The 22,605-nt window shown below is 42.6% G+C and overlaps 1 protein-coding gene across 2 annotated transcripts in view; it reads left to right on the plus strand.

Annotated features, from left to right (window-relative positions):
• The first annotated feature begins 366 nt into the window (after window positions 1–366).
• The window catches only part of MID1 (midline 1), a 151,430-nt gene continuing 129,191 nt past the window's right edge, over window positions 367–22,605 (plus strand). Inside the window, exon 1 of one of the 2 annotated variants that reach the window (XM_076357719.1) lies at window positions 367–422. The gene's annotated coding sequence lies outside the window, so the exon portion shown is untranslated. Of the gene's footprint in view, window positions 423–578; window positions 649–22,605 lie in introns of those variants that run through there. The other variant, XM_076357710.1, reaches the window with a different exon arrangement.

Below are 22,605 nucleotides of genomic sequence, written 5' to 3' on the forward strand. Positions count from 1 at the left end.
GAATATTGCCACTCTACCGGGCGGCTGTTAAGTGTTTCTGCGTCGCTCTGATGTTTCAGTAGTTTCGCTGGACATGTACGTTTTCTTGCTGAAGTCCTGGGAGCCCGTTAAGCTTTTAAGCAGACCCAGAGCAGTTCGATGAGGATGGGAATAATCTCTTCCGCCGCAAATTGACATCCCTCTTTGTAGCCCTAGACACTGTTTCCAGCTGCTTTCAGTCTTTTAAATCCTTGAAAGCTTTCCTAATCCTCGTGTAGGCAGCCTTTATGTGCTCTGCCTCCCTCCCCTTCCTCCTGATTGGCGAGGCTATCGCACGGCCTAATTCAGCCAACTACTCCATCCCTGGGTCTGCGGTTTGAAACAAGAGCCAGGCGGACAGTTGCCTCCCCGCTTCCCGACTTTTAATAGGCTGGGGAAGGAAGGTTGGGAAACTTGACATTGTCTTAAGAAGAGTTCCCCCCAGCAAAGGAGAAAAAGGGAAAGGGAGGGGGGGGTGTGTGTGTGGGGGGGGAGGGAGGTGGAGGAGGGCGCGGGGGGGAAACTTGCTTAGGGTGGGAAACTTGATGGATTTCTGCCCTGCCGACAGCAGCGCGGTGTGAGCAGCCCCTTGCCGGCTGGATGGATGATGGGAATCTCACCATGAGGCAGGTAAGGAGCCGCAGCCCGCCGGGGCCGGCGAGGCGAGGCGAGCCCCGACAGCCCGTCCCGGGCTGTCGGGGCTCGCCTCGCCTCGCCGGCCCCGGGTAGTACCGGTACCAACCCCTGCGGAGCTCCGGCTGCTTCTGCCTTTTTCTTTTCTTTTTTTTTTTTTCCTTCTTCTTTCTTAGCCTTGTCAAAAGTAAGTTTCCGGGGTGGGGGTGGTGGGGCAATGAACCGATTTGTGAGGGTTTTCGGTTAGCCCTCCCGGTAAGGCGGTGATGCCGTGCAGGTCGTTGCGCCTTGCGGGTTTGAACGGGGCGTGAAAGCGGTTCGCGGGGGATGTAAATCAGCCCCAGTTTGCCCGGGTTTAAACGCATTGTGTAGGCTGTCTCGCTGCCCTGTTTGTGACATGCGAAAGGAAAGAACTTGCTGTGTTATAAGCCTAAATATGCCAATAATTCAGCCCAGGGATAATTTATTAAACAGCTCTGCATGAGTTCCTTGCCTGCCCCGTGCTTTAATCTTCTGATTGTTTTAAAATGTAGTAGTTTCAAGCTGCCTTACAGCTTCACAAAAGTACTTTAAGATGGGTTTTCTAGGGATTTTTTTCCTAAGATTATTCAAATGAGATTTTTTTTTTTTTTAAGACTTCTATTCACCTGAGGAGACAAAAGGAGCTTTTCTTCTCGTTCTCGCAGTTAAAAGGCACAGGGGCAAAATGTTTTTGATTCTCGCTGTTCATAGTTTTACAACAACAATGTGCGGTTAGAAGAGCCTTGTGGGAGCAAGGAAAACTGGCTGGGCTGTATCTTAAGGCTGAATCAGAGATCTGTCCCAGTTTAAAAAGCCTTGCCAGTCCACTTCCGAAACTTGCACTTAATATGTATTTTCTAGGTAGGCAATGGGTAAATATGAGGAAATGAGAAACGTTTTCTAGGTTCTTTTCTGTGTGGGTGTTATTCATTCAGCTCTCAGTGGGACTTTTACAGTAGGTGTCCAGGGAACGCATGTGTGAGGATTTTGCACCTGTAGTGCAAATGGAGCATTTGTTTTCCGCTCACTTTCTGGAACCATGGTGGGAAATCTCAGCTTCCGTACAGCAGTTTTTGTAAGTTACAGGAGGTGGGGAAGGGCGAAGAAAGAGAGAATATAGGTGATGGTAGGAGGAAAGGTATTTCTTTCATCCGCTAGCCAAAAAAATACTTTTATAGCTCCTTAAAGAGAAAGAGGAGGTTTTGTCCTTGTGAAGCAAAATGAAGGGCATTTTATATACTGCATAGCTGAAGCTGGTCAGTTGGATGCACATAGTCATCAGAAATCATTATCACCGCAAGAGGGTACTTTGGCACAGGGGGTTGCCGATGCGGAATGAGAAAGAAGCAGAAATGTTACAGGACGGCAGTAATAAAAAGTAAAATGCTCTGTGAAACATGCACTTTACTCTGCCGAAACATTTCTACCTAGAGCATAAGGCTTCACGGGTAATGAAGATTCATAGATGGTGGGTTAAAAGAGCAGGGCAACTAAGTCAGAATAGAGAGGGGGGGGAAATGTTAATGCGCACGCGAACCCTCCCTCCCCCTCCAAAAGAGGAGGGGAGGAGGGAGACATTCCAGCCTAAAAAGAGGTGCAGGCACAGGCGGGCTTATTCTTGCAGGGCCCGGCCCGACCCCGTAGGTGTCTGCCTCCTTTCCTCCCCCCCCCAGGAGCGCAGGGAGGGGTACGCGCCTTCCCCAGGTGGGACGGCTCCGCGCCCCCCCCCCCCCCGCCGCAGTGCCTCCTCCCGGGGGGGAGTGGGTGGGGAGCGCCAGCTGAAGCGCTGCCAGAGTTTGTTTAAACACCTGCCTGTGAGTGCGGTTTCTCTCCTCCGTGCCAAGTGAACAATTTAGAAGTATTTCTCCGCGTTCCGTTGGTTTGCTGTGCACAAATATTTTCAGTTTGGCAGGAAAAGTCTGTGGGCGCTGCTAGGGCCTGAGGGACAAAATCCAGGGAGCAGGCAGTCAAGGGGGGCAGAGCCACTGGGCGCATCGGCCCCCGGCAGCGGACTTCATATTTTAGTGGGAACGGAAGATTGTGATGAGCTACGAACTAACCATGCAAAATGTTTAGGAAATCCATTACAGCAGACACTTAGGAGCAGGAAAGTCATGTGCAGCTGGAGCCCTTGCTCCTGCTTCCAGTTTGAAATTGTTACGGGAAAGAAGAATATGCAGAAGGTGACTTTTCTGTTGGCCCTTTTGCGGCCCTCCGATTCAGAGCAGCAGAGAATTTTTTTTACCTACGCTTTGCCTTGCAATCCTCTCTCCCTACCTGTTCTGTTGCTTTCCCTGCCTTTCCCTGGTGCTCCCTTCCCCATCCTTACACCAGCTGTGTCTATGAGGCAGTGAGGGGGTGGGTTAACTCCTTCCTCTTACCAGGCTCTGGGAGCGAGTGCTCTCACTTTTGAGAGGCTCTTGGTGGGAGCTATAGCTTAATTTGGGGTTGCAGGAGTTACCCATCAAGCAGGCAGTGTGTTGCGGGTGTTGGAATGAAACCGTGTATTATGCTGATGACTGATCTGGCCCAAAGGCAGCCCACAGGTACTGAGCAGTAGCACATAGCAAGACAAATGCACTAATTTCCCCAAGAGAAGTGCAGGAATTACTGTAGAAATGTAATATGCATCCCGTTGAGTTGATAAGATTCAACCTACTTTACTACTGTGCCAGGACAATAGTCTCTAGCAGGTAACAGGGGTTGGTGTGAAAGTTGTGTTGAGATTCGTAAATGAGACGGTATAAAGAAACAGTCATTTTTAGGTGATAATTGGAAACCTCAGCAAGAGGTGTCTCCTCGCTGTATGATAGAATGACCTCACATATAAGCTCCAGTAACCAAAATGGGAAAATTTCTATCTTATTGCTGTGCATGTGACAGCTGGGAAAGTACACTGGTCACTGTGTATCTGTAAAAGTTTAAGCATCCACAGGAAATATACCCATTTGGGCGTGCTAGCGTGCTGTAAGACTAGTGTTAGGAAGCAGAAGTGCAATTTTTAAAGGTATCTAACATGGTTGCAAGACAAAAAAAAACCCTAACCTGACAAGAAAAAATCCTTTGCAGGTAACACACTTTCTGCTTTGCAGAGTACTCGGTTCAGTTTATTACTTAAAAAGAAATTCCTAAGTAAGGTAACTTGGAAGTGATGGAAATTCCTGAGAAGATGCTCAGCCTTCATGTGGTAGAGCAGCAGTTTCGTGTGGCTGGACACAGTTACGTGGCTGGATTCCCCGAGTTTGCTGCAGAACTGGAGAGGGCACTGTGGGCTCTGTTTTAAGTTCCCTAAGCCTACTTCACAGAAAATCAAATGTTTGATGAATTTTAATACTTCATTTTCACTCACTTTTGCCCACAACGTATCTCTGAAGTGCAGCTCGTGGGAGCATCATTGACAACAAATGCAACTCCTTATTTTGGCCTCTTCTTATTGAAGTCCCATTGACTTTGATCAAGGCAGACTTGAGCCCTTCATCACATAAAGAGGTTCAACAAAACGACTGTTAACTTACAGGCCGCCTAAAAATGAAAAACTGCATTTCTAAGGCACATAAAGCCATCACAAATACTTATCATGGCTGCAGTCATACAGCTTTTAGCGTGCACCAAGTGAATAAATGCTGCATACAATTTCAGTGCAAAACACATGCAAAATTCAAAATCATCCCCTTTCCTTACAGCTGTTCTTATCATGTTCTTAGCATGTGTTTCTTATTTCCTATTTTCTTTTGCATACCTTTTAAAATTCTTAATGTGTTCCTCAGTAGAAAAGCTGTATTCTTATCTTGGAGTGCTGTAATCCTTAGCTTTGCTTTAGGAAATTCTCTTTTAAAGTTCATCCTGGGACGTTTTGTTGTTTGTTTGGTCTGTAAGGGAAGAATGAGCATCTCGGAGAATGCTGCTTTTTTTGTGTGTGTGTACCACGCAGAATAAAGAAAACAAGTGTACAGAGTCCACAGGCTGGGAGTGTATCAGTTAATTAGCGGCTGGACATTGCTCGGTAGGAAGCCTGGCGAGGTTTTTTGTGCGTGTGTGTATGTGTGTTGTCTGCTGCCTTTGATCACTTGTGTGGTAAATAGACATGCAGGGTAGCTATAGCAACATGTGCTGTAGGTTGGTGGGAACAGAGGGGATGGGATCCCCGGACAAAGGGTAGTTTGTTAGAGTGGTTGGTTCTGATTAGAAAAAGGTGGCACCAATCAGGGCATTTAAAAACATCAGTTTTGCAAAACGCAAATGGATGTTACCGGTTCCAAAGTAACGTTTGTTTCTGTAGCTCTGAAAGAGCAGATCATATGGAAGATTGGGGAGGAAGGGGGAGGGATAATAAAAAGCAGAGGCAAAACCCTGTAACACTTTTGAATGTCAAAATGTTCATGCTGGATGTGCTTTTTCTGGTGTTGCTGCGCCGTCTATGCATTTTGCAAGAAAGTATTTGTAGGAACCAGATTACCGCAGATGCCGCTACAGATAGTAGTGTTTTAAAAATATGTCTTTAGAGATGCAATGATGATAACCTGATGTTATGTAATACATCTGATCCATTACCTTTCTCCAATTTCTAAAAGTCCTGTGAACAATTTGCGATCAAAAGATACTGTACCTATTTCAGCAGCCTACCTGTAGAGGTCAGACTTGAAGTTCTCAAAATCCTCACATGATAGAATTTCAACCTAAAGCTATAAAAATACAAACCCAGGCATAGCCACTTTCCTCATTAACTTTATGTGGAATACTCTTAAAATAACGTTGGTTTGTCAGGGTCGGGTTATTAAGTAACACCACATTCTGCATTGATGGCAGCCTGAAATACATCAAAATTCAGCCTTGTCTCACATCCTGAACAGAGCCCAACCTAAAGCTTTTATTAGCGCCTGAATTATTTAGATGTGTATCTCCCTCTCTCTGATCCCCACCAGGCCTCCTACCTTTGATGAGATCTGTCTCTGGCTCTCTCCCTCCCGCCTGCCCGGCACTCTGCTGCGCCGGCTGCCAGCTTCCCACCGCTGCCCAGTCCCAGGGCTTTCCCTGCTGGGGAGGGACAGGGAGGCAGGCAGCGGCGCGGAGGGCTTCAGCAGCTTCTGAGCTCTGCAAAAAGTTGTCAGACCTCAGAGTCCCTCCACAGAGTAGCACCAGAGGTAAGGGGTCTGCTGGAGCCTGGGGTCGAGGAAAAAGAACTGCTGGGAACGAGGAGCTCGGGTGGTAAATGCTCAGGGGATATGCTGAAGCTCAGCGAATGCTTCAGAAACAATTTGGAGAAACAATTTGATTTGGCTGTGGGTGAAGACTGAGCTGAGAGAAAGCAGCAGACCTGTATTCGCATACAACCATGTGAATAGCCTTTTGAATGTACGCTGGAGTTTGTCTGAACTGAATTTCAGCCTTCTTAGGGTACTCCATTCTGTAGCCTGTTCTTAGGTTCAAAGTCTTTTATTACAGTCGTGCAGCTTAGAGCTTGTAATGCTTTAGCAAGCTGTAAGGAATTACTGTATATCCCCGAGATCCCTGGCTTGCAGTGCAGAATCCACCCTGTCTGAAAGCTGGCAAAGGCACTAAAGGGTAGGAAGCTGATTTTGATCTCTTTTCTAAACAATAAAAATAGCTCTTAATTCTTTAAAGTTCTTTCTTATTTGCTGGAGTGTCATGGTTGTTTATCATTATTATGAATATATTTTTATCATTATTATTTATGTCTTCCCAGGGGGATGTGGGAGGACAAAAAAGCTGGCAAATAGGCGATGTTTGTCTGGCCTGAAGTACGATAAAACTTTTTTGATTGCGTAAGTATTGAGATAGCTCAATTTTAGATAGAACAATTTTAAGATAGTAAAACAAATAAAAGGGAGCCCAGGCTTCTACTCCTGGCTTAGTGGGACAGTAAATGAGGAGATCCACGGGGCTGATAGAATTTTTCATTGTAGTGTGATAGATTGTAATGAAAATATTTATGGAGGGATATTCCATTGCCCCAGAAAGGAGCGGGTGACATGCTACGACAGTTGCTCCACATTTTGGGGCAGGGAAGCCAATATATTTCTCATGCCTCTGGCGGCGCTGACAGCTTCCCGTCACGCTGCACCCCGGCCACCTTGTGCTGCCCGTGCACCTGCGGGCCCGTGGCATTGCCTGCCGCCTCCCTTCGGCACCCCTGTGTCCCGAGCAGGTGCCCATGACTAATGGCGTTAACTTGGCTCTTTGGGTCTGCAGGTATTTAATTACTGAACAGCTGCAGCAGGAGCTCAGAGAGACCCCCCCCGCCAGAGCGGTAGGTCGGACTCATTTGTGATACCGGTGAGCTGATGCACTACTTTGAGTCAGGTGAAGAGAGAGCTTGCTCAGATGAGACCCCCCTGACCATCTCTGGGATCTCCATTTCTGTTTTTTTTATAGAACCTTTATTTTGAGCATTAGCTGAGACTGGTGCCTTCTTCCAAAAAATACAGAGAAATCTGTATTTTTATGGCAAAATGTTTCTCAAAAAAATTGTCATCTTTTTTTAGTTGTCCCGTATGGAAACACGATCCCTCTTCTTTTTTTTGTTTGTTGGTTTTTTTTTTTTGAGAAATAAAAAAGAAGAAAACAAAAAAAGAAAAGAGAAATACTACACTTTTACTTTACATATCTTTAGAATTCGAGTTGCCAGATCCAGCCACTCCATCATAAGAACAGCTACCATCACAGTTTCAAGGTACTCTTCATTGCCACGCAAGCTTCAAAACTGTTGGAGGGGGCTTTATCATTAGAACGTATTGGGTTTTTCCCCCTAAGATTATGCCTTTATTGGAAAATCTATATATTCTACAGGAGGATGTAAACTCCATTGGCAACTTCTGCTTTGTGGACCACCAAGGTCTGCCTCTGTCTCCTGTGTCAGCTTTTTTCCTCCTTCCTGACCAGCCCCAGCTCCCTGGGTAGCTGGGGCCTCAACCTCTCAGCCTGGTCTCTGGTCCCACCTCAGCTCTGGAGGCAGGGATGTAGACAAGTATTGCTCTCACTTCTCATGCTTCTGCTCTTGGGGGAGTCACGAGAGGCTGTAGGCGGAAACCTACACAACTCTGTTTGTAGTCTCACGGAAAAATATGCGTGCTGTAAATCTGATGTGCAGAGGATCAACAGGAGTACGGGAAGGGCAGGCTGCCCTGAGCGAGGAAAAGGACTGTCCCTTTCAGAACACCGTGTGTGGACAAAGCGCTTGGGCAGGGACATGTGAAGGCCAGGCATGGAGGGGATATGTCCATGTGATGCTTGGAAGAGTGTATATGCCTGGGTTCTGCCTTGTGTTAAGTGGAACCAAAATTGGTGTGCGCTTTGCTTGCTGACAGTTGTTAGCTATGTGGACCTTGTTTTTGACAAATAATATGCAACTTACGGAGCTCAGATTTTGACCTGTATGCAAAGTTATGATATTCTACCAGCCCTAGTAGCGCCTCTTGAAACAAGTGACTGTAAAGAGTTAATGACTTCATTTCTAACTGGATAACCTCAGAAGTATAGTTTAGGCAGAGATTTCAAACTGGGAGTTAAGCAGTTCAAAAGTGCACTATATTGTTTTGGTCTAATTAACACAACATGGTGATAAGACGTTAAAGCAGAGTGACAACACTATACATAGATAACAGGGGACATTAATGCCTGCAGACACAGTCTACATTGTAAAAATATGAAAAAAAAAGGCTTATTATGCTAGATAGGTCAATGTGATTTGACCTAGTTTTGCTTTGCTGCTTGGAAATTATGTCAGTATTCATTATGTCATCTCCTTGGATGAGCAATTTAACATCCTTTTTGCATTGCAGTGTTGTCCTAATATTTTATATATATTTATTTACTCTCTAAAAGGATCCTTCAGGCTAATTCTAGAGATCTGGGAAAAACTGATAAAAACCAAAACCTCCCGAAACTGGCTTCCCTTTTATCTAGGTCCTCTGTGCAAGAAAAAGGAGTGAATTTAGTCACAGCAAAAATATAGCTACAAATTCTGAAAAGTATCTTGTCCCTTTTGTATATAAAGCTCATTAAAGTTAATGAATAAAGAATGACTGTGCTAACTCATATAGCCATGTACACCTTTCCCGTGCAGGTTTTTCATCGCTAGAAAATGGCATTTTTAACGTTACCTGGGCGCTTATGTAAAATAGAGTGGATTAAAGGAATCATGCCATATACTTTCCTTGTGTAAGGTCTCATATGAAGTCATCAGTATTTCTCTTGGAAAAACTGAGGTTGTTTTTTTAGTCTTCAAGAAAATCACAAGGACTTTCCTTCATATTTATGTTTACACTGCTTTTTTTTTTTCCTCTCCTACCATCTGGACTTGTAAGGCAAGACTTCATGTTTGCCAGGACTCAAATTGTGGTACATCAGGGAACAACTAGAGGGTTAAATGCTACTGTTCTTTGCTCTAATGGAAAAATAATCTGTTGCTGTTATAGCCAATTACAGTATTTTGGTAAGTGCTAGCAAAGGAAAGCTCTGTCTCTTCCTTAGCTTCACCTATCTGCCCACAGCTATGCCCCTTACTGGTATGTAACCAATGTAGGGTATTGCAAGGTTGCATCTTTTGCTTCTTAGCCTTGCTTGATCCAAAATGGGCAACTCTGAAGCCTGATTTTGCTTCTGCTGAAGTCAACGGGATTGGGAAGGTGGGACGGAATCCTCCTTCAACATACTGTGTTATTGTAGTTATTCGAGAAGTATGTCTGTGAGTAAATTTCCACCCTTGTGACACATGCTGAGCAGATCAGGTGACAGAGAGCAAAACCAGGCTTTCTTTCCTGATTTTTTTTTACAATTTTCATTTTCATTCATATTTTCTTGAATAATAAGAAATTTGTTTTTGATTTTCAGCATAAGCCTGTTCCTTGCAGTGTTGAAATATTTTAATGAAGTAAGAGCTGTACAGGTTCCTCACCATTTCTTCCCAAATACATCTAATCTTCAAAAGGTCCTGCTTACCCAGATTTTTCAGCTCAAGTAAAATTTAAAATTGTAATAGCTACACTTCAGATGCAAATGCTCTTACATCCCTTGTTAACCAGCTTAATTGGAACAAAAGCCTGATAAGAATGGGTGTTTAGAGGTGCCTCTTCTGTGCTATAACATTTGCTCTTGATCCCTAATTAAGCCTCGTTGCTGAAGGTTAAAAAAATCCTCCCATAATATAATTCTCCTTTAATGTCTTGACTGCAAAAGAAACTGTCATGGGAGAAGTCTGCTATTGCCTCCCATGCTCCTCCTCCCTTTAAAGAGAACTAAAGTGTAAACTGCTTATGAAAGATTAGCAATGACTGGAAATAAATATCACATATCCCCAGAGTAGTAGAAGCCCAGGTAATGAATGTCTTGTGAGTGCGTGTGTGTGTGTATACTGATCGTTCAGGACCATGATCGTTTATATGCAAATAAGAAAGTCTATCTGCCGCTCCTTCAAATTTACTATCTCAAGAAAATGAAGGATGCAACAAAATACAGCGGTGCTGTATCTTGTCTAGCAAGGCTGGGAAAACCAAATCCCAATTTTCAAAAGAAAATAACTGCTGTTTTTAACCTGTGAAACTCAGTGTGAAAAGAGATGCTTGAGGGGGAAGATGACTGTGGTCTGACAACACTATTCGTATAGCTAGAAAGACTGTGCACAGATAGGGATTCACAGAAGGTTCAGATTGGACTCTGGAGATTATCTGGTCCAACCTTCTCTTCAACACAGGGCACTACAGCAACTTATTCAAACACTCTTGAGCATTTCCAGCACGCAAGAGTCCACCACTTCCTTGGGCAGCCTCTTCCAATCTCCAGCTGCTCACGTGGGGAAGAATTTTTTTCTTACATCCAGACAGAATTTCCCTTGAAGCAGCTCATGCCCACTGCCTCTTGTCCTGTCAGCAGGCAGCCTTGTGAAGAGAGTAGCTGTTTCCTCTATAACTAACTTTTTAAGATATTCAAGTGTGATTAGATCCCCCTTGAGCCTTCTCTTCTTCAGGCTGAGCAAACCTGGTTCCTCCAACCTTTCTTCATATGTCAAGTCCTCCAACCCTCTAACAATCCTGGTGGCCTCTGCTGGACCCTTCCCAGCTTCTCCAGCTGAGGGGACCAAACTGGTCACAGTATTCTAGGTGTGGCCTAATAAGTGCCAAGTAGACTGAAATAGCCATATTCCTTGATTTACTGACTGTACTCTTGCTGGTGCAGCCCAGGAGACTGCTGGCCACCTTCCCTGCCAGGGCACACCACTGGCTCCTGTTCAGCTCACTGCCTGCCACCACTCCCAGGTCCCATCCAGCAGAGCTGCTCCTCAGCCCATCAGTCCCCAGCTTGTGCTGCTGCTTGGGATCACTTCTCTCCAGGTGCAGGACATTACATTTATCTTTGTTAAAGCTCATATTATGGCTGTGTTGAGAAAGTTACTTTACAGCATCCAAGAGAGGCTTCCTGGCCAACATAACAAAAAAGAACCCCAAACCTTTCCCCCTTTAGCTTGATCTCATTGCATGATTGCCCACAAAAGGCTTTAGTTGTTTCTCAAGCATCATCTGTCTTTCTGGACCAGAAATCCTGGGGTATTAGATCATGGATCTTGTCTAATTTGTCTGTTTCCATGTTTTTTTCTATTGTCTGTTTCTATGAATTTATACCTGTAAATATGGTAGAGGAGTTAGCTTTAGGAAGACAGATTGTGTTGTTGTGGTCTAGAAAATCTGGAAACTGTTACCGGAGAAAACAGTTTTGTGGAGAAATGCACTTTATTTCCCCATTTGTCTTGAGCTGATGAGGGTAGGTGTGCCCCAAGAGAGACTAATAACCAATAGTGCTGATTTTTTCCCTAAGGTTCCCTTGAGTTTTCAGACTAATTCTAGTACATTCTCCTAGTCCAGTGATTTTTTTTTTTACCTCTTTGGATCGAGCCTTGCTGCCCCCACCCTGTCCCTGCTCTAGGATTTCTATTACTGCCACTTCCCCTGTCCCCAGTTTTTTGGCTTCTGTCTTTAACCTCCTGCTCCTTCCCCAGACATCTGGACCATGCTAGGGCTCACGGGAGCTGTAGGGTAAACCTAGAGGGAAGAAAGGGATCTTGAAGAAGGAAGTGAAATACCATCTCAATCCCTCTCCTTTTTGAATGTGCTTTTAACCTTATCAGGCAAGTGGGCTTTGCCAACCTGGAATTCCTGTCCCGGTCAGTGCACAGCTAGAAATTTGAGCATGACAAAGAAGAAGAAAACTGGTAGCACTTTTTTTTATCTTCTCTTCCCTTCTTTCTATCATTGAACTGGAACTGGAAATTTTCCTTGAAAATCCTAAGCTTGAAAATATTTTTGAGTCTTTCCAAACATCTTTTGGCTGATGTTTGTGCCGTTGGTTGGTGCTACGCCAGGGGATGACTAAATGGGTTTGCCTTTTTGAGGTACTTGAGAAGAGGTAAAGGAAGGGGAAGAGAAAGAAAGGGGCAGCTCTGGCTGTTTGTGTGCTATTCCTATGTAACAACAGCGAAAGCAGCTTTCTGTTTTTCTTGAGAGCAGTACATTTTAAAATACCAGGGTGCATTCCTGAGACTAGACTAGGTTACTCAGAAAATAAAGTACAGAAGAGAAGGACAGAGAGAGGCCCAGGGGGAAAACAACTATGTGGGAGAGGAGACCAGGAGGAGCCTGCAGAGAAGGAAGATTACCAGACTCTCTTCTTAAAATTGCATTAGGAAAACTGAGGAAGGAACCTTTATACAGAAATCATGAATGAAGCTTGTTTGAAAGCCTTGAGGATGAAAATAGGACTTTCGGTGCTACAGAATCAGAAGTTGCCTTGGTAAGCACAGATGCAAGAAAGAGGAATAGTTCACAAACTTCAAGGCAAAGAGAAGGAAGGCAGCGGACAGAAAGGTAGGGAGGGTAAAGAAGACCTCCAAAGGCATACAAAGGGGGTTAAACACTCACAGCAGCCATTGTAGCTTCCCGTTCTTTCTCCATTAAACTGTCTGACCCATCCCTTCTTGAAAGGGCTGTTCCTGGCGGTACCTGTCCTTTACAGGCCCCTTTGCTTTGCAGTGCAAAGGTGTAATGGGATGATCGGTGGAGTTTTGTTTTATAAATTCTCTAGACAGCTATTTTCCTAGCAAGCTTTTCTTTCTAATGGGTATTAAAAAGACACTGCAAAATTCTGGGGTGTTGGGTTTTTAATGTCTCTAAAAGCAGCTAAAATGTAAGGCTTAGTTTTCTGATTAGATTTTTGGCTTTTTCAATCTTGAGGTTATTACGTAGTGTGTAAATAAATGTGTTCTACCAAGTGCTGAAACCTTGCATGTGAAGGCTAGAGGTATAAATAATCAGTTAAAAAGACAAATGTCCCGGTAACTTTATGCATTTCATTTCTAAAATTTGTAAGCCAGACTTATGGTACAGCACTGATGTAAAAAATTCTGGAAATGTTTTTTACCGTAAGGTACTGTTAAAAAGGGCTTCATCCCAATTATAAGACCCTTACTCCTGATGATCTTGTAGCTCTTCTACTGTGTGAACAAAGACTCACCCTGCAGACGTGACAATCTGGCTTTTAGGAGACAGAAAAACAAACCCTTGTTGCTTTGTTTTGCAAATGCATGAAAATTCTTACTCCCCCAAATTAAACTTTTCCCACACAAGTTCATGATTGCAGTTATATGGGAAAAGCTAGTTTTTATGGTAAAGACGTTTGATGTTGTGATACGTCATCTCAGTAAAAAGTACTGCGAAAGATGTGACACCAGTTAGAAGCTTGTATGATGTGGACAGATACTGTACAATGCTGTACTTCAGGGCAGGCGTAAGTCCAGCCTTTAGAGCTGAAAGGTGACTGACTTAATTAATTTTCCCAGCTTTGGACTGTTTCATTTGAAAGTACTGTGCAAAGACTTATCCATTAGAGATTTAAAGAATACGTGTTAATGTGCTTTGCTGTGCAGACGTACACTAAGCAGCGTTGGGATGGCATATGCACTGTAGCAAATCAAGCAAGCTTGGGGATTTAGTCATATTTACAATAGACGTTTGTTTACTTACTCTGTTCTCTTTCTTGTGTAGGGTGAAAAGGTTATGCGTGTCTCCAGGTGATAATGGACAAATTGTTTAATTAATAGGGGTGGGTTTGCTCCAAATCAGAAGGTCAAGAATCTTTGCCTAGTGTGTGGGAAAGAACGATACTCAGAGTGATTAACACCCAGAGGAAATTTCTTGGAGTTTATTTTGGCTGGTCTATAGTTGATAACTCCCTTGGCTAATGAAATGCCCGGCTCCACGTCAATCACCATTTGCAGGGCTTAACTCTGAATAGCAGTTATTGGTCACATATGTTGGCCTGTCAACTCTCGTTTCAGAAACAGGATGCAAAATGGCACGTGGGTAAACTGTAGCAATTCATTGGGTTTTTTTTCTAGTTGTTGTTGTTGTTGTTGAAAGACTCAGATTTTTAGAAAAAGGAAATCTAGGAAGGCTTTTGGTGAAAGTCTGCCGATATGAAGTAAGAGAGTCTCCATGCCACACTACTTTGTTTTGCAGGCAGGAGAAGTTTAAGAGAGAGAGAGGTTAGGAGAATGGGAATAACCAAACAAATGTCCATGGCTGTTGCCACTTGTGCCCTAGGCTGACAAGCTGTATAAGAAGGCTCTAATGATATTAAAGATTGTATAGAGATAAAAATGATGACCTAACATCATACCTTTGGTCGTTGATGATACGTGCTGTTGGCTTCACTTGTTTCCATAGAGTTGGAGGAGAGGATGCTTTTTGTGTCAGTAGAGTGTTAGCTGATGTGTGGTCCAGGGCAGCTATGACTTTCTGGTGTACTGCTGCTGAGAGAGTTGCAAGAACAGCAAATCCGCACCAGCTAACTGAAATGAACTCTTAATCAGGAAGGGGAGTTGGATGACGACATAACGGAGGCCCTTTGGAAAATTGTGTCATGCCTTGGTCTTATCTGGAAAATGGAGATTATAATAATGGCTGAAAGATGTTTTGAAGTTTACTTGCAGTTTTACTTACAAAGAGCAGTAAGAATTGGTGATATTGATGATTTAAGAAGGCATAGGAGACAGCTTCTTACCATAGGTTGAAATGCATACTGTCTCTTTGTGGAATATGCTTCTCTTAAAATGGTACTCTCTTCCCCAGCAATATCCAATCTTTATTCTCTCTCCAACTCCCTCAGAAAAAACCCTTCCAAACCAATCAGCCCATTAAAACTGTTTCATTTTCAGATGACAGAACCCCAAAATAAGGCTAAGTTATTCTGTTCCGGGATGTATCTGGACTGAACAATTATCTTCTTCAACTAGACTATATTAAAGCACTAAATATGCTATTCTACATACTATAAGTAAAACAAAAATATTTGTATTTAATAAATGGCAAAATTGATTGAAATAATTCTTTTTGACTTATTTCTTAAAACATTTTATTCAAGTTGACATACTCCTGTAAAATGTGTATATTTTGATGAAACTGAACTTCTCAACAGGGAACTGTTCTATCAAAAAAAAAATTTATCTATTCCTGTCATCTGTGAATGAGACTGAAATACTCATTGGAATTAAAATATCTGGTGAAAGAGGAGGTGAAGAATTCACATGAATTTTTAAAAACATAATTTCATTGTGAAATTTTATGTCAGACCAGGTGATATAAGAGATGCTTTATGAAATTTAAAATATGAAATATGTTAATTTTATTAAAAAGAAGAATATTTGTGTTTCATTGTTGATCAGCAAATCTCCAGTAGTTAGAAGTGCTTAATCTGATCAGTTCTCCTGACCCCAGTAATAACAAAATTGGTGGTTTTTATAATCACAGGATTACTATTATATTTTAACTATTCTGGAACAGAAAAAGTCATGATATGGTGGATAAACAACCTTAGCCTAGGCTATAGTGAGGATCTTGCTAGCTACCTTAAGATAAACATTGCAGGTACCTTGTTTCTTCATAGGCTTTTACAACAAGATAACCAACTTGTTTATTTTTTAATTCTTCCTCCCTTGCTGCACCTCTGTGCAGACAGACATGCACATACTTTTCTAAGAAGTGAAGAAAAAAGGCTTTAAAGGTTGCATGAGGCATGAACAGTGGGCTGTGCTCAGATATCATTCAGTGATTGTCCTGAAGCAGAAACTGATGCAAAATTTAGTAGTGATATGTAGATATGAATAAGGGGCTGATTCCAATCTCTAGTATAGTTGCTTAAATATAATTCCAGCAATGATGTTCCAGCAGTTCAGAAGGGACTGAAAGAAAGAACAATCATTCTCCAAATCCTGATTATACAACTAATGAAATGAATGATGGTATCTCATAAAATATTTGAGAGATGGTATAAAGGATCAAAAGCCATAAAAGCCTCTAGAATGATTCAGAATGAGGCAAATAAATTGCTGGTGTCCTTGCACTAACAGGAAATTCTTTGGGGGAAATTGCAAATGATACTAGGAAGTGGACTATGCCCATACTAAGAAGGGCTGCTCCACAAAATACACTCTAAATCCCCAAATCTGACCTGGGGAATTTCTGTCCAGACTTTAGATGCTTTATTGGTTTACCTTTGAGCATGTAAAATGTGTTGACCATATTTTCCAAATATTCAGAACATTTCATTTCAGTGGATGAAATAATTCACAGATGTTTTACTATGCCAAAATTTGGCTGTGGTTTAAAGCGTCATGTTAAAGGTTTGGTACATGGCTGGTATTTTTAATATTTTGCAGGTTTATCTTTATCTTTTAAATGCAGATGTGCTGAGACAGGAAGCCTGGACAGGAAGCTCTGTTACAATTTCATGTCTCTATGTGTCCATGCTGTAACTGAGGAGTTACTTATTTATCTTGTTTGGGTGGTGACCGCCAACTCTCCCAAGCTAAAGACATAGGCATAGGTATAAAGTAGGTCCCCAGTTCTACTTTCATGTCAGCCACATCCCATATCCACCTCAGGGGGAAGATGCAGATTAAATCCGTTTACGCTCCTAGTTCTCTACTGCCTGTCTATTGTGCCCTCCAAGTGCCCAGAGGGTCAGGAAGCCTTCCTGCAATTGAGTGGAAAGCATCATGGAGTGGTTCAACTGCAGCTGGAGGAACCACAGGAATTGCCCCAAGAAATCTAGTAACCGACACAGGAACTTCAGTGTGAAAACTGGTGTGAAAAAACCATAGAGTGAAGATTGTAAATACCTGAGTTAACGCAAGTTTATCTATCTTTAATAATTGGATTTTTAAATGTCTGGGTATAAATCTGTGGCTTATTACTTATATCAAAGAAGGAAGGAGATACATACAAGAGGACCTGCAGAATCAGGCCTTTCCCAACAAAACCTTGCATAACTAATCTTTATTATCTGTGCTGTCTTCAAACTATGTATGGATTGACATACAAAGCTGCAGCCTCTTGTTACGTGGGATGCTCACTTTAACTTAAGGAAGAAAAGTGGTGGTAAGGCTTTAAATAGATTGTGGTGAAAATATTTTTTTTAAACATAGGTTTGATCTAGGCAGAACAATATAGAATAATGGAAGTAATATTGAGCATTGTTGCTGTCTGAGAAGTCAGGCTGAGCGAAGGAGTCCTGTGTTAATGTTTTAGCAAGGTCTAATACAGCATCAGGGAACAGAGCGGGGGAAAGGCACCTCCAGTATGTTTGGGATATCTAAGAAAACAATAAAAATTCATGCTAGCCTGAAATCCAACAGTACTCTTAGTTTGCAGTGTTCTCCCCTCATCCTTATTATAAAAGATTAAAATGAAAGTGTTTGTTTTTGAGACAGAAAAATTATTTACACTATGAGACAGCAAAAGTCTATGCTGCCTTGAAAGACATACCTTTTAACACTGACTTCAACAGGAAATCCAAGTATGGTATTCTGTAGGTTTAAAAGAAGGCGTTTTGTAAGTATTTGTGTATAATTAAACATTTGCAAGAAATTCAGTGACCCATTTGATACACTTGAGAGAAGGGATGCCATCCAGAGGGACCTGGACAGGCTTGAGTGCGCCAATGTGAACCTCATGAGGTTCAACAGGGCCAAGTGCAAGGCCCTGCACCTGGGTCAGGGCAATCCCCGATATTAGTACAGGCTGGGGAATGAATGGATTGAGAGCAGCCCTGCAAAGAAGGACTTGGGGATACTGGTGGATGAAAAATTGGACATGAGCTGGCAATGTGTGCTTACAGCCCAGAAAGCCCATCGTATCCTGGGCTGCATAAAAAGAAGCATGGCCAGCAGGTTGAGGGAGGTGATTCTCCCCCTCTACTCTGCCCTGTTGAGACCCCACCTGGAGTTCTACATCTAGCTCTGGGGTCCCCAGCACAAGAAAGACATGGACCTGTTAGAGCAGGTCCAGAGGAGGGCCATGAAAATGAGGGCTGGAACACCTCTCCTCTGAAGACAGGCTGAGAGAGTTGGGGTTGTTCAGCCTGGAGAAGAGAAGGCTCCAGGGAGACTTCAGTTGCGGCCTTTCAATAGTTAAAGGGGGCTTATAAGAAAGATGGAGAGAGACTTTTTACCAAGGCCTGTAGTGACAGGACAAGGGGCAATGGTTTTAAACTGAAAGAGGGTAGATTTAGGTTGGATATAAGGAAGTTGTTTGGTTTTTTTTTTTTTCACAATGAGGGTGGTGAGATGCTGGAACAGGTTCCCCAAAGAAGTTGTGGATGCTCCATCATTAGAAGTGTTGAAGGTCATGCTGGATGGGGCTTAGAGCAACCTGATCTAGTGAAAGATGTCCCTGCCCACAGCAGGAGGGTTGGACTAGATGATCTTTGAAGGTACTTTCAACCCAAACCATTCTATGATTTTTTCAATTTTTGTTATTTAGGTCCTTTTTTAGGCCATATTATGAGATGCCCTCTTTTAATAAACCATTCTAATCTCGATTAAGCCATGCATGATTGCATTCCAGGAAGTGTACTAGTTTAACTGGAAATATTGTGGATATACTGCACTCTTGTGATGGGAGTCATCTGACAATATAGGCGCTGCCAATGGGACATCTATGTCTTAGCCCATTTGCTCCAGGCTTCTTTTATAGTCCATGGATATAGGTACTTCCAGGACAGGATTCTTTTTTGCACTAAAGCCATATAAAAAAGATAAACTGCTTCCTTGAAATGCGTATTGAGTGCAAAAGGATCCCAGGATTAGTAGGATCTAGTCATCTGTAGGCTTCTATATTACGGACACCTCTACTTCATCAGATGAACTGAAATTTAATATCGTTTAGGGTGGGCATTGTTTTCCCTGACATCTGTTATATCCCATTCAAAGACATGCAGAAAAATCTTGTTTTATGTTGTCTTTCTGATCTGAAGTCATGTGAGATGAATTTCAGTCTTTATAGAGGATATGACCAACTAAGGTTAGCAGAGTGGTATTACAGTCTCCTAGCAGCCTGGGATGACTTGTTCAGCAGAATTCATGCTACAGTTTATTTTACATGCTGCTCTATGGTATTTAGTTACAGTGAACTGAGCAAGGGCACAAACTGACAACTTAATTGCAAAAATGTTGACTTCAGAAACATTTCTCCCATCCAGAATGGTAGTATGGCTGACAGCTGTATTACACCTTGCAGGTCTCCTAATGGGAATCTCAGCCTGTGACACAAATGTTACCTACTTCATACCATGCATTTTTATCTTCATAAACCAGGACTCCACTCATAAGTATCTCCTGTCCTTTCAGTGTCTTCCACTCCCACTCATTCCCATTCCCAGGACTTCACATTTCCCTGTATGCTCTATTTCTGAAACCCCATGTTCCCTACTTCCCAAACTTGCCTATGCCTGAATCCTCAGTCAGATTTTCCCGAAGGTGCCGAGCTTTTGGCACGCTCAGTGTGTGTCCCCACATTAACAAGTCATGCTGCACCAGTTAACAACAGATCTGTAGAGTGAAATAATTGATGCAGAGAACCCAATACCCAGACTAAGCGCATTTTACTCCCATACTGTACTCCTCCTATTCAGGGCCTGAGGACTGGATATTCATTAGTGGCTGAAGGTCATTATTAAGTGCTCATCTAGAGCTCATCATCTGGGTTATTGCATCCGGGAGGATGAAACTTCACTTGCTCCAGCATCAGTCAGCGATGTACACCAAGGCTTGATTAATGGAGACGATTGGGAGATTGCTTAAAAATGTTCTCATGACCTGGACTAAAGCACTAACGGGAAGACGTACAGCAAGCACAGGGGGCTTCTGCTTTGCAAAGGCATAGTTATCCTTGAATTAGCATATGCATTCGAACCGCTCATTTCCCTAATACTGCTTTGCAAACCAGGCTCATCCTGAGTGATGTTAACAATGCAGATACAGCTAATGAGCAAGCCACACTCATACCGCTCATAAGGCACAATGGTGTGACGATCCCTCAAGTGAGGAGGTTAAGTTATACATGAGTGAACTCGGGTATTCTGAGCACAGTAAAAATGGTGAAGGGCAGACTTAGTAGGAGGAAGATGGTCTTGGGTCAGGCTGAGAGAGAGGAGTACTAATGCTAAACAGTGTTATAGTGCTAATCCTTTTAACTTCCTCTCCGGGCTTTGTTGCCAGACCCCTATTGGGGGCTGATTATTCAGACTTTGCTCCATCTTCCCAGGCATCTGTTTCGAACAGAGCTGCCTCTTTCCATAGTTAACAGGGAGCCAAACGGCAAAAGGCAGCTAGTGTTTCTTCAAGGTGGTAGACAGCTTTTTACTCTTAAAACATTGTAATTCAACCAAAAGTATGGAATATCTGCTGACCAAGCATATGAATGTGTTTAGGAAGCTATACTGCTCAGAAGTATCAAGTATTGTATCTGTGTCACATTATTTCTTATCTCTGCTAACCATGGAAGGATCTCTTCTATAGAAAAGCTCAGGAGTACATAAAGGCACCGTTGTTTCTTGGAGTTAGTGAAGCTATGAAACGCATGAACTTTACCCCTTGCCTCTACAAAAGGTCTGCCAATTCTATGAATTTTAAATCCATGGGAAATTTTTGTTGCCCTTGGCTGTTGAGTTTCAATGGCTAAAACTCTTTCTGAAGTTATGCTTGAATGCTATTTTCTTTATAGCCTTCAAAATGACACCTTATGCTTTTCCTGCATTCATAACGCTGAGAAAAAGATGAACAAGTGTTCTCTGTTCAGACAACCATCATGTATAATCTGGTCTGTTTGGCTGTTTGAATGTAGTGATTTAATGCCAATAATTCCAAGAAATTCTACAATGTGTTTAGCAGTTTGGTGGTTTAAAATCTGGGAATAAAAAGGCTGATGTTATGATCTATGAAGGAATAGCACATACAAACTGGGGCTAGGGCACAAGAAAGCTGGAACTATTTCCTGTGTAATGAGCCATGCATGGCAAAGACTGTGAGGAATGGCTGGCAGCAAAGAGCTATCTACAGTGATGTAGTCATTTTATGTTCCATTAAGATCTTGTTATTTTAGTATTTAAACAAAATTATGTTGCAGGAAAATATGGAGCCTGTTGCGCAACTCTGGTAAGGAAGAAAATCAAACTTCAAAGTGTTGGGCTATCATTTAGAAGAATTACATCCATCAAATTCTGGTTTTTAGCTGAGTATTTTGGAGATGAAAGGGGGGAAACTGATTCAGGAAGGAAATGGTGGCATACTGAGCATTGGAAATGTCAAAGCACACGTGGGCAGATGCAAACAGCACTTTTTTGGCTATGTGACTGCAACTTCGTTTTTGCTTACTTAAGATGATGGGCAGAGAGAACAGACTGTATTTTCAAGAGTCACTAATAACATATTAAATGGATCTGGTTTTTAAAGATCCTTTAAAAAGGATCCACTTACTCCTCCGAAAAATTGGACACAAGCTAGACATATAAAAAATGTATATTCTTGTATGCCCTTTTGAAAATGTAAGACACAGCAGTAAGAAAGGAGAAAAAATGAAATCTGCCTTCAGTTTTCCCATCTGTATTATAAACCAATATCATAACCAAAACCATTCCAAGGTATGTCCAGGTTACTGCATCAGAAAACCAAAGATCCCAATTTGAGAGCTCAGATAGGTCTCTGCATCCGTATTTTCTTCTATAAGGAAGACTGACTTGTGTCAGACAGTTTATCCACCACTTCCCCATTGGGAATCCAACCTTCCTATTAGTTTAACTGTCAGACATGCTCCTAACTTTAAATACATCAAGTAAAACCCACCAATAAGCCTTGTGTCCAGATTTCTGTCTGTAATGGTGTGTCCAGATTGAGAGACACAGAAGCATCTTCAAAGAGGCTGGTGAAAGAACGGTGTTGTCAGACACCAGATTGGCACAACGTGTGGGAATTCTCCCCTTTGCCTCCTTCCAGGTTTCTTTTGCTGCTGCAGCAACATCATTCCTTAGCCAAGGAAACAACGACTCGGACAACATTGTGGTCATTGGGTGTCCAGTTGTCCCAAGCAGCCCTATCCTGCTCTAGATTTGAGAGACTTAATGTGAATTTGATCTCCAGACATTTAGCTTTCAACCTGCTAAAGGTGTAGGTGTGATGACTCCCACCCTCAGTGAGGCTAACGCTCACTCATGCCACTTGCTGGGTGGCTTTCGCAGGCTCAGCTTTCATGCAGGAAGAGTTGAGCTCTTGTGGCAGTGCAGAAACCCAAACGAATCAAAGTCCAGGAAGCAGGTTGAAAGATTTCTCAATTTATTTTATGTCAAATGCAGTAAACTAATAGCCTTTAAGTCATTTTTCTAAATCCTGTTTCTGACTTACATGCACGTGAGGGTAGTAATAATGAGGCTCCCGCTGGCTTGCCTTGTTGTGGGCTGTGATGGGAAGAGGTGAATATCAGATCCATTCTTCCTGATGGCACTCTGCTAACCAATTCACAAACCAGTTGTCCTGGAAAGGTCAGCCTGTTCCAGATGCCGCATACCATCACACAATTCCTTTCTGCTCCCCAAGCA

This window comes from Aptenodytes patagonicus, chromosome 1 (genome assembly GCF_965638725.1).
Source record: "Aptenodytes patagonicus chromosome 1, bAptPat1.pri.cur, whole genome shotgun sequence".
Lineage (NCBI taxonomy): Eukaryota > Metazoa > Chordata > Aves > Sphenisciformes > Spheniscidae > Aptenodytes > Aptenodytes patagonicus.